At 44.9% G+C, this 18,944-nt stretch overlaps 1 protein-coding gene and 1 long non-coding RNA gene across 2 annotated transcripts in view; one reads left to right on the top strand and one right to left on the bottom strand.

The window, feature by feature from the left end:
- Positions 1-18,944, bottom strand: part of XPNPEP1 (X-prolyl aminopeptidase 1) — a 55,553-nt gene that overhangs the window by 24,177 nt on the left and 12,432 nt on the right. The window lies entirely within an intron of this gene.
- On the top strand, positions 16,427-18,002 carry LOC138798390 (uncharacterized). Its single transcript, XR_011364069.1, has 3 exons — positions 16,427-16,644; positions 17,339-17,606; positions 17,804-18,002. It is a non-coding gene; the product is annotated as an uncharacterized lncRNA (long non-coding RNA).

Genomic DNA, 18,944 nt, shown 5'->3' with positions numbered 1-18,944 from the left:
AGGTGTCACTTTTTTCATTGAACACTAGGGGGCAGCAGATATCAATACACCAATGAATGGGATGATATTTGCAGTACTTGGTTATTACTATTAATATTGGGTATGCCTCTATATATATAGTGGAAGTATCACCATCATTATGCATGGGGGGCTGTATAGAGGCATGAGCACTGGTGGATGTAGGTTAGTGCCCTATAGACTGGCAGCAGGGTTACTGCAGGTGGCTCATCCCCCCGCAGACTCCTGAGTTGATGCATTGTGGGTCACATAGGGAACTCTACTAACTTTTTCTTCCCTGAAATCAAAATGCGATATCTTTAAGGGAACTATGAGAGTGAGCCATATAGACTAATGCTGGGTTTACACGTAACGATTATCGTGCGAAATTGCGCAATAACGATCGAATTCGAACGATAATCGTACGTGTAAACGCAGCGAACGATCAAACGACGAACGAGAAATCGTTCATTTTGATCTTTCAACATGTTATCAAATCGTCGTTCGTCGTTCGCTATAAATTCGCCGATCGTTCCGTGTAAACAGTCGTCGCGCGATAGTCCGGCCGCCCGTAGCCCCACCCGCCGCCAGGTCCCCTGCTCATCCGCAGCCCCTGCGCCGGCTCGATAGCCACCCCCGCCGCGCTGATTGCCGCTGAAGAGTAGCCGTTTGAAATTCCCGGCTCATCTCTTCAGCCAATCAGTGCACTGAAGAGGGGAGCCGAGGATGTCGGAGCGGCGGCTGGGGGGGGGGGGGGGGGGTTCGATCGGAGCGGCGGGGGGGTGGCGATCGGAACGGCAGTGGGGGTGGGAGTCTGATGACTATAGGGATATCTGCATCCAGGAGACAAGCTTGAAATCCCCCCATCCTAGTGCTGTATATCAGGAACTCCCAGAATAACTTATTTTACTATTTTACTGCCAACTATAATGCTGCCTCCTATATACAAGAATATAACTACTATAATACTGCTCCTATATACAGGAATATAACTACTATAATACTGCTCCTATATACAAGAATATAACTACTATAATACTGCTCCTATATACAAGAATATAACTACAATAATACTGCTCCCTATATACAAGAATATAACTACTATAATACTGCCCCTATATACAAGAATATAACTACTATAATACTGCTCCTATATACAGGAATATAACTACTATAATACTGCTCCTATATACAAGAATATAACTACTATAATACTGCTCCTATATACAAGAATATAACTACAATAATACTGCTCCCTATATACAAGAATATAACTACTATAATACTGCCCCTATATACAAGAATATAACTACTATAATACTGCTCCTATATACAGGAATATAACTACTATAATACTGCTCCTATATACAAGAATATAACTACTATAATACTGCTCCTATATACAAGAATATAACTACAATAATACTGCTCCCTATATACAAGAATATAACTACTATAATACTGCCCCTATATACAAGAATATAACTACTATAATACTGCTCCTATATATAGGAATATAACTACTATAATACTGCCTATACAAGAATATAACTACTATAATACTGCTCTTATATACAGGAATATAACTACTATAATGTGGCTCAGGGAAGAAACAGAGTGCTGCACATCACACCTATGGCTGATACTAGTGCCGCTTGGCTAAATAAAAAACACATCAGAATTTTGTGTATGAATTGATCAAGCCATACTGCCCCATGTACCTCGTGCCGGTATCTGATACACATGGGTCCCTACACTAAGTCCACACCGTGCCAGTCAGTGGCCACCAACCCCGCAGGCGTGCACAGTCAGGGAACGGGGGCCATGGGACGGCCCTGCGACCCCCATGCCACAGGACCAGACCCAAAAACACCACACCAGAACCCGGCCAGCACCGCCGGCGGAGAAGGTCGCCCCCAAGCAGCACAAGTCTGGATAAGGTATTGCGCTCACCATAGCTGCAGCAAACAGAATGGGAATAAAACAGGAGGGATTAAAACCATGTGCACTCAGGTGTCTCCTGCTAATTGCGGTCATGTGGGTCTCACCAGGAGGAGTGCAAAACACGGAGAAAAGAGAGAAACAAAATGTGGCTCAGGAAGAAACAGAGTGCTGCACATCACACCTATGGCTGATACTAGTGCCGCTTGGCTAAATAAAAAACACATCAGAATTTTGTGTATGAATTGATCAAGCCATACTGCCCCATGTACCTCGTGCCGGTATCTGATACACATGGGTCCCTACACTAAGTCCACACCGTGCCAGTCAGTGGCCACCAACCCCGCAGGCGTGCACAGTCAGGGAACGGGGGCCATGGGACGGCCCTGCGACCCCCATGCCACAGGACCAGACCCAAAAACACCACACCAGAACCCGGCCAGCACCGCCGGCGGAGAAGGTCGCCCCCAAGCAGCACAAGTCTGGATAAGGTATTGCGCTCACCATAGCTGCAGCAAACAGAATGGGAATAAAACAGGATCTTCCCTGAACCGTATTTTGTTTCTCTCTTTTCTCCGTGTTTTGCACTCCTCCTGGTGAGACCCACATGACCGCAATTAGCAGGAGACACCTGAGTGCTCATGGTTTTAATCCCTCCTGTCTGTCCCATTCTATCTTTGATAGCTATGGTGAGTGCAATACCTTATCCAGACTTGTGCTGTTTGGGGGCAGCTTCCTCCGCCGGTGGTGCTGGCTGGGTTTTGGTGTGGCATTTTTGGGTCTGGTCCTGTGGCATGGGGGTTGCAGGGCCGTTCCATGGCCTCCCTTCCCTGACTGTGCACGCCTGCGGGGGTGGTGGTCGCTGACCGGCACAGTGTGGACTTAGTGTAGGGACCCATGTGTATCAGATACCTGCACGCGGTACATGGGGCAGTGTGGCTTGATCAATTCACATACAGAATTCTGATGTTGTTAATGCAGCCGAGAGGTACAAGTATCAGCCATAGGTGTGAGGTGCAGCACTCTTTTTCTTCCCTGAACCGTATTTTGTTTCTCTCTTTTCTCCGTGTTTTGCACTCCTCCTGGTGAGACCCACATGTCCGCAATTAGCAGGAGACACCTGAGTGCTCATGGTTTTATTCCCTCCTGTCTGTCCCATTCTATCTTTGATAGCTATGGTGAGTGCAATACCTTATCCAGACTTGTGCTGTTTGGGGGCAGCTTCCTCCGCCGGTGGTGCTGGCTGGGTTTTGGTGTGGCATTTTTGGGTCTGGTCCTGTGGCATGGGGGTTGCAGGGCCGTTCCATGGCCTCCCTTCCCTGACTGTGCACGCCTGCGGGGGTGGTGGTCGCTGACCGGCACAGTGTGGACTTAGTGTAGGGACCCATGTGTATCAGATACCTGCACGCGGTACATGGGGCAGTGTGGCTTGATCAATTCACATACAGAATTCTGATGTTGTTAATGCAGCCGAGAGGTACAAGTATCAGCCATAGGTGTGAGGTGCAGCACTCTTTTTCTTCCCTGAACCGTATTTTGTTTCTCTCTTTTCTCCGTGTTTTGCACTCCTCCTGGTGAGACCCACATGACCGCAATTAGCAGGAGACACCTGAGTGCTCATGGTTTTAATCCCTCCTGTCTGTCCCATTCTATCTTTGATAGCTATGGTGAGTGCAATACCTTATCCAGACTTGTGCTGTTTGGGGGCAGCTTCCTCCGCCGGTGGTGCTGGCTGGGTTTTGGTGTGGCATTTTTGGGTCTGGTCCTGTGGCATGGGGGTTGCAGGGCCGTTCCATGGCCTCCCTTCCCTGACTGTGCACGCCTGCGGGGGTGGTGGTCGCTGACCGGCACAGTGTGGACTTAGTGTAGGGACCCATGTGTATCAGATACCTGCACGCGGTACATGGGGCAGTGTGGCTTGATCAATTCACATACAGAATTCTGATGTTGTTAATGCAGCCGAGAGGTACAAGTATCAGCCATAGGTGTGAGGTGCAGCACTCTTTTTCTTCCCTGAACCATAACTACTATAATACTGCTCCCTATATACAAGAATATAACTACTATAATACTGTTCCTATATACAAGAATATAACTACTATAATACTGCTCCAATATACAAGAATATAACTACTATAATACTGCTCCCCTATATACATGAATATAACTACAATAATAATGCTCCTATATACAGGAATATAACTATTATAATACTGCCTCCTATATATAAGAATATAACTACTATAATACTACTCCTATATACAAGAATATACTACTATAATACTGCTCCAATATACAAGAATATAACTACTATAATACTGCTCCTATATACAGGAATATAACTACTATAATACTGCTCCTATATACAGGAATATAACTACTATAATACTGCTCCAATATACAAGAATATAACTACTATAATACTGCTCCTATATACAGGAATATACTATAACACTGCCCCCTATATACAGGAATATAACTATATACTATAATACTGCCTCCTATGTGTACAGTGTGTCCTCTCCCCCGGTCTGGCACCTCTGGATCTGAGGATACTCTGATATCTTTGTGTTTCCATCGCTCTCTGCTCCTCGCTCCAGATGAAACAATGGGGCTGTGGTTGTAGCTGTGTGGGGGCAGCGGACGCCTCCTGTCACTCTGATCCATCTTCATCCAAACAGGAAACTAGTGAAGCTGCTTTTAATTTTCATTGGGGAAAAATCTCCAAGTTCCCACGAGTCTGGAAATACTGAAAGAAGAGCAAAGGCCGAAAACAGTGAGGACACTGCGGACACTGCGGACGGCCCTAATGGACGACACAAGGACCTGACCCTGAAAGCAAAGTGACCAGACAGCATCACAACTACAAAAGCATTCCGTGTATCTAAGCCTCTCATGTAAGATACTGTCTATAATGTGTAATGCTTAGCACTGTATCCGATCCTGTATAGCCTTACGGTCACATGAGCTGTATATCTAATTTTACTGTGTATGATAGTGTATCTAAACCCATCGTGTGTGATATTGTCTGAGCTTATATGGGCTATTGTGCTGCTGTATCTAATCATGTGGGATACTTTCTGCTTGGTACTTCTACAGCTAGAGGACACCAGGTCACTCCACAAGTGTGGTCCCGGTGTGAGGTCAGGCAAAAAGCATAATCCAAAGGACAGGCACAGGTCAGGATTCATAGTCAGCAGAATAGCAGAAACACACCTTTGATTGGAATGCACAAATGCAACAATGCTCAGGTAGGAAGGAGCAGGGGGAGCTGGTTTAAATAGGTTCAGGTGGCTCTGAATTGGCAGTAGCAGGTGGAGACAAGCTGCCTCTATATATCCAGAGCAGTTGGCTTCTTGCGCACCCTAGTGGCCAGAGGTGTCACTGCAGCAGAAGGTGGAAGACTATGCTGGATAACCCAAGAAGTCCTGGGACAGGCGTGGAGCACAGCAGAGGAGTGAACAGGACAGCGCCACCGCTGGTGATATTCGTCTGGCAGTGTTACAACCACCAATTGGGAAAACTTGCCCTTGATCCACAATGGCGGGGATGTTCTGGACATAGCCTAAAAGATAGGCCCCTCACCCATTACTTGCAGGGGTATATAGATATGTAATTTTCCATTTAGCATCTGAAATAAAATGTCGTCCTGAGACTTTTCACTTATCCTGGAAGATCCTGTCTGTATAATTTGTGTATCTAAGTGTGTAGTGTTGAGCAGCCGTATCTAAGCCTCTAATGTGATACATAGCGGATGACGGTTATCTTCTATGACCTATTTTCACTTGTATAATAAAAATCCCTGTCTTTGCCGTTGCATTGACTTTAAATAATAGGAGTGATGGCCGGGGGAGGGGGATGATAAGATTTGGGGAGATTAGCCGCAGACGGAGCTGCCGGCTGTGTCCTCAGACAACACTTTTTAGCTGGTTTTTAATCTCTAATTTGAGCCTGGCGGAAGCTGGTATAAATAAGACGGCGGTAGGACGTGACGGCAGGCAGAAGCCCATCATGTATGTGACAGATCGCACGGTGACGTAAAGCGAGGGAGACGACAATCTGCGGCCCTGCTGCCGGGTACAGCCATGGGGGCCTACATAGTGGGTTCCATCCCGAGGCCCCGGAATCTTCTATGTGATTAGTCAGATTGCTGTTCTAGATGTTAGGAAAGCTGGGTGACTTTCCTAGCAGCGCTGTGGCGGAGGCCATATTGACTGTAGGAAGACATGGAGTACCAATAATTTCCATATGGGGGAGTAATCCGCTCTCGGGAAGATGCCGACCTCTTGCGTCACCTCGATCAATAGAAATATTTTCCATGGCTTCAGTGTTTTTGCTGCAGGTTCACACGAGTCCCCGGTGGGGAGATCACATTGCGCCAATGTATCAGGAGCCTGAAGCTTCTCCCCCATAGACTGCTGTGACTGAAGGAAGGCAGTGACGGGGTTAATGCATCCTGCGGCCTGGTATGGATTAGTAGGGAGGTCTCTGCTGATCACTGCAGAAAATAGCAGAACAAATCGAGATTTTCCTAATAAACGTCTGCGCCACGGGGAACACACAACTATACAGCGAGAAGATCACAAGATCAGCTGCCGAGTACAGAGGAGCTGCCCTCAGATTATAGGATGAAAGCAAAGGCACTGCACTACCAAGTCTATGATGCTTATGAAAGAATTTTATTTACACAAAAATGGTTTGTCACAATCCAACCAGATCAGGAATCAGGATACAAAGTAATAATGCAGGTGAGTAATGCTATAGGCAACGTTTCGGTCGTGCTTCCGACCTTCCTCAGGCCAATATAGCCATACTGTAGGCAAGGAGAGATATCTTCATCTCTCCTTGCCTACAGTATGGCTATATTGGCCTGAGGAAGGTCGGAAGCACGACCGAAACGTTGCCTATAGCATTACTCACCTGCATTATTACTTTGTATCCTGATTCCTGATCTGGTTGGATTGTGACAAACCATTTTTGTGTAAATAAAATTCTTTCATAAGCATCATAGACTTGGTAGTGCAGTGCCTTTGCTTTCATACATATCTTGGGATTGAGGAATCCTTTTGCACTAGCACCCAATATTTCCACGGGAGTGCGGTTTTGTTGCTGTCATTGGCTCAGATTATAGGATGACTTAAATTAAAGATTGTATGATATCGATTACATTATAGATTATAAAACTTTGTTACTCACCACACCCTGTTCCTGGGTCATCACTGTCCTCAGCCCTTCTTTACCATACAATTCTTTTGATGTTTTCGTTTTTGGCTTCCACCTTCACCGCAGCCCCCTGAACCACCCTGCACAGCGGCATCGGGCCCTGAAGATGATGCCAGTTTTGGTGTCCTGTATATCGAGCATCATCCTTCCAGGCATTGTCTGGTTACTAAGAGTCATACCTTTCCTGGCTCCTGCTTCTGTGCATTGCCTTTGACTACTGCTTGTCCCTGATCCCAATCTCTGCCTTGTCCCAGATCACAACCTCAGACCTGTCCCTGATCTAAACCTCAGCCTTGTCCCTGATCCCTACGTTGGCCTTACTCCTTATCCCGATTTTGCCATTGTTCCTGACCCAGATGTCGTCCTTGTTCCAAATCCCAACCTCATCCTTGTGCCTGACCCTGATATCAGCCTTGTTCCTAATCCTGACCTCGACCTTGTTCCTTACCCTGACCTCTAACAGAATAAGAATAAGACACCAGCACACATAGAAACATTACGTGTTAGTTAAACACTCCCATAAGCAGAACAGAGGGCATGTATACAGACAGCACATCACAGCCTCATATAGGATAACTCATTATCAGTACAGAAAGCCAGAGCAAGATGCACAGACAACCCTGCACTACAGAAGCATGATCAGGTGAGTGATCACAGACCCAGACAAACAACATAAAGCATGGGGGACGAGGTATACGGGCAATTCACATAGAAGACCTCAGCCTTGTAGCTGATCCTCACCTCAGCCTTGTCCCTGATCCCCATCTCGACATAATCCCCACTTCCGTCTTGTCCCTGATCCTTACCTCGGCCTTGTCGCTGATCCCCACTTCCGTCTTGTCCCTGATCCTCACCTCAGCCTTGTCCCTGATCCCCACCTCGGCCTTGTCCCTGATCCCCATCTCGACATAATCCCCACTTCCGTCTTGTCCCTGATCCTTACCTCGGCCTTGTCGCTGATCCCCACTTCCGTCTTGTCCCTGATCCTCACCTCAGCCTTGTCCCTGATCCCCACCTCGGCCTTGTCCCTGATCCCCACCTCGGCCTTGTCTCTGAACCCCACTTCAGCCTTGTCCCTGATCCTCACCTCAGTCTTGTCCCTGATCCTCACCTCAGTCTTGTCCCTGATCCCCACCTCGGCCTTGTCTCTGATCCCCACTTCAGCCTTGTCCCTGATCCCTTCACCAGCCTTGTCCCTGATCCTCACCTCTGCCTTGTCCCTTCTCCAGCCTTGTCCCTGATCCTCACCTCGGCCTTGTCCCTGATCCCTTCTCCAGCCTTGTCCCTGATCCTCACCTCGGCCTTGTCGCTGATCCCCACTTCGGCCTTGTCGCTGATCCTCACCTCTGCCTTGTCCTTGATCCTCACCTCTGCCTTGTCCCTGATCCCCTCTCAAGCCTTGTCCCTGATCCCCTCTCCAGCCTTGTCCCTGATCCTTACCTCAGCCTTGTCCCTGATCCCTTCTCCAGCCTTGTCCCTGATCCTCACCTCGGCCTTGTCCCTGATCCCTTCCACGGCCTTGTCCCTGATCCCCACTTCGGCCTTGTCGCTGACCCTCACCTCTGCCTTCTTCGCTCTTGTTTTGCCCCTTTGGGTCATCTCTCTGGTATCTGAACTCCTGGTTGTCACCCTGGGCTTAGCTTCTGACTATCCTCCCATCTTATACTCTGACTTGTTGCCTTCTCACTGTTCTCCTTCTCTTCATCCCTGACAACACGACTACTGTATCAGCGATACTTCTGACAACCTGTCACTATTCTGTAGACTGCAACCTGGGGATCTGACTGCAGCAAAGGACTTAACCCATATACTATCTATTCATATATCCCAAGAAGCGCTGCGCCATGGAGTCCCCCACCCCCCAGCATAAAAAAAAACAACAGCGAGAACGTCCTCCTGTTCTTCTTGTCTTTGACTCTTTGTCTCATGAATCCTTGAATCGTGCTCCTATCAGTAATTGATATTCTATTCAGCCGTTCCTTGCCTATATCTGTCTGAAAAATCTGGATGATAGCCAGCATGGCTGCCTCGATAACTGCTACTAGGGTTGTCACCCAACTTTCCTAGAGTCCTGAATGCCACATACAGAGCTGCAATCACTGTTCTGTGTCTTGCTATTAGCGGTGAGCTGATGCATCTGTGTTTTTGTGTGTATGCAATTTCAGCCATAGCAACGTGCACCTGCCTAATGTGAATGGTGTTTTAGGAGATGTGTGAGCGTCTTTGTATCTTCTTGTTTACATCAGCCAGCTCAGAAGGGAAGAGGAGGACACAGAGAGAAAAGCTCACACACAGATTTTTGTGTTTTAAGCAGAAAGCAGCAGCTCAGAACTGGGGGAAGGAGACTGAATAGATAATAACAAGTATGGAAGGAATTGTTAGTCCATATCATAGACCATATCAAAAGTTATGTTTGAGTGGAATACCCCTTTAAGCTAACAAAAACCTCAAAATATAAGATCTCCCAGCATCTTCCCCTATATCCTTTGCCTTGTTGGACCGGTCAGTCATTCCGATTCCTGGCCCAGAGCCGCCGCCATCACCTCTTCCCCGCCTTCAGTGATGTGCGGAGAACCCGGCCAGGCTTATAGAACAATTCCATCCTCCAGAATCCTGAGCGCAGCTGCCAAAACAAACAGGAGAGGCGCAAACATCTGGAGATCAATGACCGCACTCTTATTGTGTGTATAGAGCGGGCATCGGACTGGCAGCACTCCATAGACGACGCTCTGATATATTGTATGAGAATGTCTTGTAACCCGCCACCTACTGATACGGGAGGGTGGTCTTACCACAGGGGGTCTCATATTGTGTCAGTGGCTGTGCACCAGCCTCTTTATTATGGCACCTCACTTAGTACCATTTTGGGGTACATATAGGGGAACATCTATAAAGCCCAAGATGCCAGTTTTTCTGATGAGGTTGTAACTTCTGCTATTCTCATGGAGCCCCAGTCCTGATGCACAGCACTTCTGTGGTTGGGGTCATATGGAATTGAGCGGCCATTGGTTAGTTCAGCGGAAGTGGTAACATATATACACTACCGTTCAAAAGTTTGGGGTCACCCAAACAATTTTGTGTTTTCCATGAAAAGTCACACTTCTTCACCACAATACGTTGTGAAATGAATAGAAAATAGAGACAAGACATTGACAAGGTTAGAAATACTGATTTGTATGTGAAATAACATTGTTCTTACATCACACTTTGCTTCCGTCCCAGAATCCTCCTTTTGCAGCAATTCCAGCATTGCACACCTTTGGCATTCTAGCTATTAATCTGTTGGGGTAAGCTGGAGAAATTGCCCCCCACGCTTCTAGAAGCAGCTCCCACAAGTTGGATTGGTTGGATGGGCACTTCTGGCGTACCATACGGTCCAGCTGCTCCCACAACAGCTCAATGGGGTGGTGATCTGGTGACTGCGCTGGCCACTCCATTACCTATGATAGAATACCAGCTGCTGCTTCTGCTGGAAATAGTTCTTGCACAATTTGGAGGTGTTTAGGGTCATTGTCCTGTTGTAGGATGAAATTGGCTCCAACCAAGCGCTGCCCACTGGGTATGGCATGGCGGTGCAGAGTGATAGCCTTCCTTATTCACAATCCCTTTTACCCTGTACAAATCTCCCACCTTACCAGCACCAACCCCAGACCATCACATGACCTCCACCATGCTAACAGATGGCGTCAGGCATTCTTCCAGCATCTTCTCATTTCTTCTGCGTCTCACAAACCTTCTTCTTTGTCATCCAAACACCTCAAACTTGGATTCATCCGTCCACAACACTTTTTCCAGTCTTCCTCTGTCCAATGTCTGTGTTCTTTTGCCCATCTTAATCTTTTTCTTTTATTGGCCAGTCTCAGATATGGCTTTTTCTTTGCCACTCTGCCCTGAAGGCCAAAATCCGGCAGCCGCCTCTTCACTGTAGATGGTGGTGTAGATTCTTTAAAGTTAGGACTAGTTTAAAGTTATCTTCATTGAAAAGTACAGTGTTTGCCTTCAAAAATAAGGACATTTCAATGTGACCCCAAACTTTTGAACGGTAGTGTATGCTCAGATATATACACATACACAGTCACTTAAACACAATGCACCAATACAGTGGTGTAGCTACCATTAGGGCAGACCACGCAACTGCTACAGGGCCCATGCACTGGGCAACACAAAAAACGCTCTGGCCATGATGATGAGCCATTGGCTTCCCACCCTACCAGTTTTACCCTACCTATATACACACACATACACAGTCGCGCCTCCTCACCACCTTGATACTTTACACCGTGTTTGATAAATCTCCCCCTAAATAAAATACAACATATACACGTACATATACATACCTAATATTAGACATACATACTGTATACACTTAATATAGACTGAGGCATAGGGCATATTCCCACCCTATGTATAGAGCCAGGAATCCCTCTGTATTTATATAGGAAGGTTTGGAAGTGTCTCCGTTTCCATGGTGAGAATGATTTGCAGCTGTAGTGAAGTACCAAAGAGCCAAGAAAAATAGGAGCTCATCAGTAAACAGCGCCAAATTAACACAAATTACACGTCAGGCTCCCCCGGCTGTCACACATCAAAGGGCCGCAACCAGCTGCAGCGACGGACCGCGTGTCAGCCCTGTTATATGCCGACCACCTGTGACCACAGTCCAGTCCAAAGCAGATTTCAGTCATCACTGGGTGTATCTAACATCTAAGCCTGTTATGTGTAATCATGAGTGCAGAGCTAGGGTATCTAATGGTGCGTTTACACAGACAGATTTATCTGACAGATTTTTGAAGCCAAAACCAGGAACAAAGAACAGGTCCCAAAGGAAACACTGAGATTTATCCTCTCTTCTAATCCATTCCTGGTTTTGGCTTCAAAAATCTGTCCGATAAATCTGTCTGTGTAAACGCACCATTAGCCTATCATGTGTGAAACTTGCTGTTCAGTACACTTTAATTTTTCTATCCCTGATGAAGGTAGCTGTATGCTCCACAGAAACACGTATGACGCCTCAGCAGATGCAGAAGGTATTGTGGGTGTTTCCTTCTGCATTAAGCTGACTGACCACTAGGTGGAGCTGCTCACATACCTCCTGCGCAGTCTTCATCGCCTGATCGGCTCCAGTCACTGACTTCAGCAATGTGACTTTGTGTTCAACAGTAAATTAGCATTAGTCGTGTTTTATGAGCCGACTGCCCGCTTCTGCCACCTCTTTTATTGGCTCCTGTTGGCTAAATGCTATTTTATGAGATGACCTTCACAAGTCTCCCTTCACATGTAATGTCCTGGACGGGGCGAGCTGGGAGCGAAACCTTCAATGTCAGACAGACAGGACATATATATCTCCCTGTGGATGTGACTATACAGACATACTGGCGTGGGGACAGGACCCGGGTTACTAGTCATTAGGCGAGAAGATCACAGAGGCCTACGTGCACCCATCCTAATCCCCAGTATAAAGCATGTTTACCCAGATCACCAGGGGTCCCCAAACTCTGTGAGCCCAGTCACCTGCCCAGATTCACCTAGTGCTGTGCCCACCCTGTCATCTACATAGATAGGACTACATAGAAGACTCGGCGCCCTATCAAAGCTGTTAGGCCTTTTCAAGGAGATAAATTCTGTACTAAAAAATGACATCCAGACATCCAGAGCTGCACTCACTATTCTGCTGCTGGTGGGGTCACTGTGTACATACATTACATTACTGATCCTGTACTGATCCTGAGTTACATCCTGTATTATACCCCAGAGCTGCACTCACTATTCTGCTGGTGGGGTCACTGTGTACATAGATTACATTACTGATCCTGTACTGATCCTGAGTTACATCCTGTATTATACCCCAGAGCTGCACTCACTATTCTGCTGGTGGGGTCACTGTGTACATACATTACATTACTGATCCTGAGTTACATCCGGTATTATACCCCAGAGCTGCACTCACTATTCTGCTGGTGGGGTCACTGTGTACATAAATTACATTACTGATCCTGAGTTACATCCTGTATAATACTCCAGAGCTGCACTCACTATTCTGCTGGTAGGGTCACTGTGTACATACATTACTGATCCTGAGTTACATCCTGTATAATACTCCAGAGCTGCACTCACTATTCTGCTGGTAGGGTCACTGTGTACATACATTACCTTACTGATCCTGTACTGATCCTGAGTTAGATCCTGTATTATACTCCAGAGCTGCACTCACTATTCTGCTGGCGGGGTCACTGTGTACATACATTACTGATCCTGTACTGATCCTGAGTGACATCCTGTATTATACTCCAGAGCTGCACTCACTATTCTGCTGGTGGGGTCACTGTGTACATTCATTATATTACTGATCCTGAGTTACATCCTGTATTATACTCCAGAGCTGCACTCACTATTCTGCTGGTGGGGTCACTGTGTACATACATTATATTACAGATCCTGTACTGATCCTGAGTTACATCCTGTATTATACTCAAGAGCTGCAGTTCATAGTAGAATAAGTGTATAGGTAATACCTGGAGAATCCCTCCTCTCCTCTGAGTGACCGCCATGCAGTGCCCCTCACACATCCACTACACATGACAGAAAGGTCTTCATAGAAAAACCCAATTTAGGCAGAATTCACATCAGCAGTTTATTTATGTAACACCAGACGTGGACCCTGAAGAAACTAGAAGTAGAAGGCGAAGGACTTTGCTTCTCTCCTGTTGTATCCACTCCTGGCTCAAAACCTGCAGGTGTGTATCTAAAGTGTGTATCCAACCTCAGCAGTAAGTGTCATCCCTTCATTTATTATAGGCTTCTGGGCTCCATTTCTCTGAGAAATCTCCTGCTTCATCTTATTTAGCCAATGAGCTCCCCCTAGTGGTGGCCGCTGGCAGTTTGACTTCACTTATTTATCCTGTCCATGTCTATGGAGGTACAGTATGTTATGGTATATATCATGGGATGTCTATGGGGTATGTTATTGTATATATTATGGGATGTCTATGGGGTATGTTATTGTATATATTATGGGATGTCTATGGAGGTATGTTATTGTATGTATTATGGTATGTTATGATATATATTATGGGATATTACGGTATATATTATGGTATGTTATGTTATATAATATGAGATGTCTATGGGGTATGTTATGGTATATATTATGGTATGCTATGGTATATATTGTGGGATGTCTATGGAGGTATGCTCTGGTATATATTATGGGATGTTATGGTATATAATATGAGATGTCTATGGGGTATGTTATGGTATATATTATGGTATGCTATGGTATATATTGTGGGATGTCTATGGAGGTATGCTCTGGTATATATTATGGGATGTTATGGTATATAATATGGGATGTTATGGCATATATTATGGTATATATTTTGGGATGTTATGGTATATATTATGGGATGTTATGGCATATATTATGGTATGTTATGGTATATATTATGAGATGTCTATGGGGTATGTTATTGTATCTATTATGGTATGCTATGGTATATATATGTGGGATGTCTATGGAGGTATGCTCTGGTATATATTATGGGATGTTATGGTATATATTATGGGATGTTATGGTATATATTATGGGATGTTATGGTATATATTATAGTATATATTATGGGATGTTATGGTATATATTATGAGATGTCTATGGGGTATGTTATGGTATATATTATGGTATGCTATGGTATATATTGTGGGATGTCTATGGAGGTATGCTCTGGTATATATTATGGGATGTTATGGTATATAATATGGGATGTTATGGCATATATTATGGTATATATTTTGGGATGTTATGGTATATATTATGGGATGTTATGGTATATAATATGGGATGTTATGGCATATATTATGGTATATATTATGGGATGTTATGGTATATAATATGGGATGTTATGGCATATATTATGGTATGTTATGGTATATATTATGAGATGTCTATGGGGTATGTTATTGTATCTATTATGGTATGCTATGGTATATATTGTGGGATGTCTATGGAGGTATGCTCTGGTATATATTATGGGATGTTATGGTATATTTTATGGGATGTTATGGTATATATTATAGTATATATTATGGGATGTTATGGTATATATTATGGTATATAATATGGGATGTTATGGCATATATTATGGGATGTTATGGTATATATTATAGTATATATTATGGGATGTTATGGTATATATTATGGTACATCTATAAAGAGTTCGGAGCAGAAAAACCAACTCCACACAAACTGCTGGAAACACCATTAGATTGCAGCCTTACTATCACTGGAGCGGCCAACAAATGACATCATTGCTTCCCTGATGATGTCACTGTCCCAGAGGAGGCTCTGCACGACGGCTACAGAGACATCTGTTTAACTTCTAACAGGAACAATTAGTGAAGTCATTAGGGGGTGAAAGCACCAAAGGAGGCGGCAGAGGAGGCGGCAGAGGAGAGCTGGTTACAGACTCCGTAGAGTTATAGTCATTGCAGTTAATGTGACACTGGGGCATGGCAGGATATACTGTATACTGGCTTGTATAGCAGGAGCCTGGCTGTCACTGGGCGCCCCCTGTTGGCTATGTAGGCACATATTCTGTGCCTATGTGATCGCCATGATGTCCATGCAGTGCATAAGTGGTGGCTGATGGGCTCCAGTATTATAAATGGCACATGGTCGGTGGACTTTGTTACAGAGAGAACTTCATAGAGAAATGTGTATCCCAGGGAGGGCATGATGGGAGTTGAAGTACTGCAACTGATGAAGAGCCACAGGTTGGGGGCACTGGAATACAGGGACCTGTGGCTGCCAGAGCATGTTGAGAGTTGTTGTTCTGCAACAGCTAAAGGGACGGGTATTTTGAAACAGAAGGTCATACAGTTGTCAGGGTATGATGGGAGTTGTAGTTTTATAACAGCTGGAGTGTGTCAGGTTGATGAACACTGATGCCTGGCTCAGCTGGGTGACAGGTCACATGGTCTTCTGTATAAAGCAGGGATGGGGAAGCTTTGGACCACCAGCTGTTGCAAAACTACAATTCCCATCATGCCTGGACAGCCGTTGGCTGTCCAGGCATGATGGGAATTGTAGTTTTGCAACAGAACGGTTGAGTAAAAATCCCTAAAGTGGCCATATCCATCACCCAACTTTCCAAGGTAACTAAGAAGGAGCTAACTACACAGTAACTGCTGGGACTCAGATCTATACAGGGGTCATTGCATCTCTATGCCGGCACTTGGCGCCCCCATGGCCTGAAAGCGGCTTATCTGATGGCGATGACATCACACGTCTAATCAGTACATTGGGGGAGAGGAGAAAAATAAGAAACATATGTAGCCGTTTGTTTCCATGGCAACCAGATGTAGCAACACAGTAAAAGCAGAAGGATACAATGTAACATAATCCGCAGGGTTCCCAAGGGCCACACCCTGTAACAAGGGGCCCCAGAGCTGGGGGGGGAAACACAGGGCAGCCATCATCTACTGGATCAGGTAGACTGGATTTTTTGCTCCTTTTGTTATTTAATATAATTTTTTATTATATTATTTGATATGTTTTTTTTTTTATTTCTATTTTATTTATCAGTACGTAATGTTGCAGGTCATTTACTGATCCTGAGTTAAAGGGGTACTCCAGCGAAAAACCTTTTTTTTCTCATTTTTTCTCAAATTAACAGGTGCCATAAAGTTATAAAGATTTTTAATTTACTTCTATTCAAATATCTCCAGTCTTCCAGCACTTATCAGCTGCTGTATGCCCTGCAGGAAGTGGTGTATTCTCTCCAGTCTGACACAGTGCTCTCTGTTGCCACCTCTGTCCATGTCAGGAACTGTCCAGGGCAGGAGAGGTTTTCTATGGGGATTTGCTGCTGCTCTGGACAGTTCCTGACATGGACAGAGGTGGCAGCAGAGAGCACTGTGTCAGACTGGAAAGAATACATCAAAGCACACTTTAGCTGTCCAGGCATGATGGGAATTGTAGTTTTGCAACAGTTTTGTAAAGAAAACGTCTTGCGTACATGCAGTGTGAACCCAGCCTTATCCCCAGGCCTGGAGTGTACAGGGAGAGTTCAGCTCCGCAGCTATTATAAATGTGACAGAATCCAGAAGACGCAGTCGGAGGAGGTAAAGGGTGAGATTGCGAGTTTTTCTGTGTATACAAAACCTTTTTTCTCTCTCTTTTCAGACCTGTTCGTGTTTCCTTTCAGAGGTTTCTGGTGAAAAGTTCACGGTGAGCTGTTCTCTGCCCTGGGAAGAATTTGTCACATATTTTGAGGATTGACAGAACCTTGGAGCTGATTTTTTTTTCTTTCTTAAGGCCGTGACCTCTATGTGTATTGTGGCCCCTTCATACCCCAGAAATGGGGCTTAAAGGGCCAGTAACCCTGAAATTGGCCCCATAAATATGCGGCAGTGTTATTAGAGGAGCAGCTGATATCACTCAGATGTATGATGTAAGTGTCTCTGGGGGCTCTCCCAACTGGATATATGGGATATAATCTGGTAATTATAGGGGGCCGAGAAGGGGAGGGGGGGGATTCTGGGGTATTTTCTGTCCCAGTAGAGAGCTACAGCCATGATATCTTGCCTTGTCTTGACATTGCATCTGAGTAGCTTTTATGTCTTGAATCCATTTTTGTTATTTTTGTAGATTTAGCCTCCTTAGGACACGGCCCACCAGGCACGGCCCATATTGTTTCATGGTAAGTTTGTGCTTTTATATTCTTGCCCCAGAAATATCATTCTGCAAGGAAACCATCTAAGCTCTCCCATCCCTCCAGCGCTTACAGGAAATAAAGAAGCTGGAGAAGAGTAAAACAATATGTGTTACTTCTATGGAGGAGGATAAATGGTGCCATATATATTATATATATATATATATATATATATATATATATATATATATATACAGTGTCCTAGTACCTGAGTCCAAGTCTAAAGTTGTTGTGTGGCTGAGGAATCTCTTGTAAAGTGTCTTAAAGGGGTAATCTGGAGAAAAAATATTTTTTAATAATCTGAAATCAGAAAGTTGTATAGATTTGTAAATTACTTCTACTAAAAAAAATAAAATCAAGCCTTCCAGTACTTATGAGCTGCTGTATGTCCTGCAGGAAGTGAAATATTCTCTTTAGCCTAATACAAAGCTCTCTGCTGCCACCTCTGTCCATGTCAGGAACTGTCCAGAGCAGCAGCAAATCCCCATAGAAAACCTCTCGTGCTCTGGACAGTTCCTGACATGGACAGAGGTGGCAGCACTGTGTCAGAGTGGAAAGAATACACCACTTCCTGCAGGACATCCAGCAGCTGATAGGTATTGGAAGACTCTTTTTTTTTTTCTTTAAATAGAAGTAATTTACATATCTGTATAACTTTCTGATTCCAGTTGATTTAAAAATAAAAATTTTCTGAAGTTCCCCGTAAACTGATTTTGGGTATTGTATGTTTGTTACACTGTTTAACACCGCTAGTACTACACACACTAAAGTATTATGGACGTGCAAGGGTTAACACTGCTATGTATTTGCCACACCCAGGGGTCACATGTCATGCATGTGAGGAGTTTGGTCACATGACCCTCTCTCAGGTTTAACCTCTTTCCAGGTTAGAACCAGTTCCTGCAAACTTAAAGGGGTAGTCCACCCAAAAAAATTTTCTTTCAAATCAACTGCTGCCATGAAGTGACAGAGATTTGTAATTTACTTCTATTAAAAAAATCTCAAGCCTTCCAGTACTTATTAGCTGCTGTATGCCCAACAGGAAGTTGTATTATTTCCAGTCTGGAGAGCAGGAGG

The sequence above is a fragment of the Dendropsophus ebraccatus genome, chromosome 8, assembly GCF_027789765.1.
Source record: "Dendropsophus ebraccatus isolate aDenEbr1 chromosome 8, aDenEbr1.pat, whole genome shotgun sequence".
Taxonomy (NCBI): domain Eukaryota; kingdom Metazoa; phylum Chordata; class Amphibia; order Anura; family Hylidae; genus Dendropsophus; species Dendropsophus ebraccatus.
Note: the sequence above shows the minus strand (reverse complement) of the source record. Positions and strands in the feature narration are given on the sequence as shown.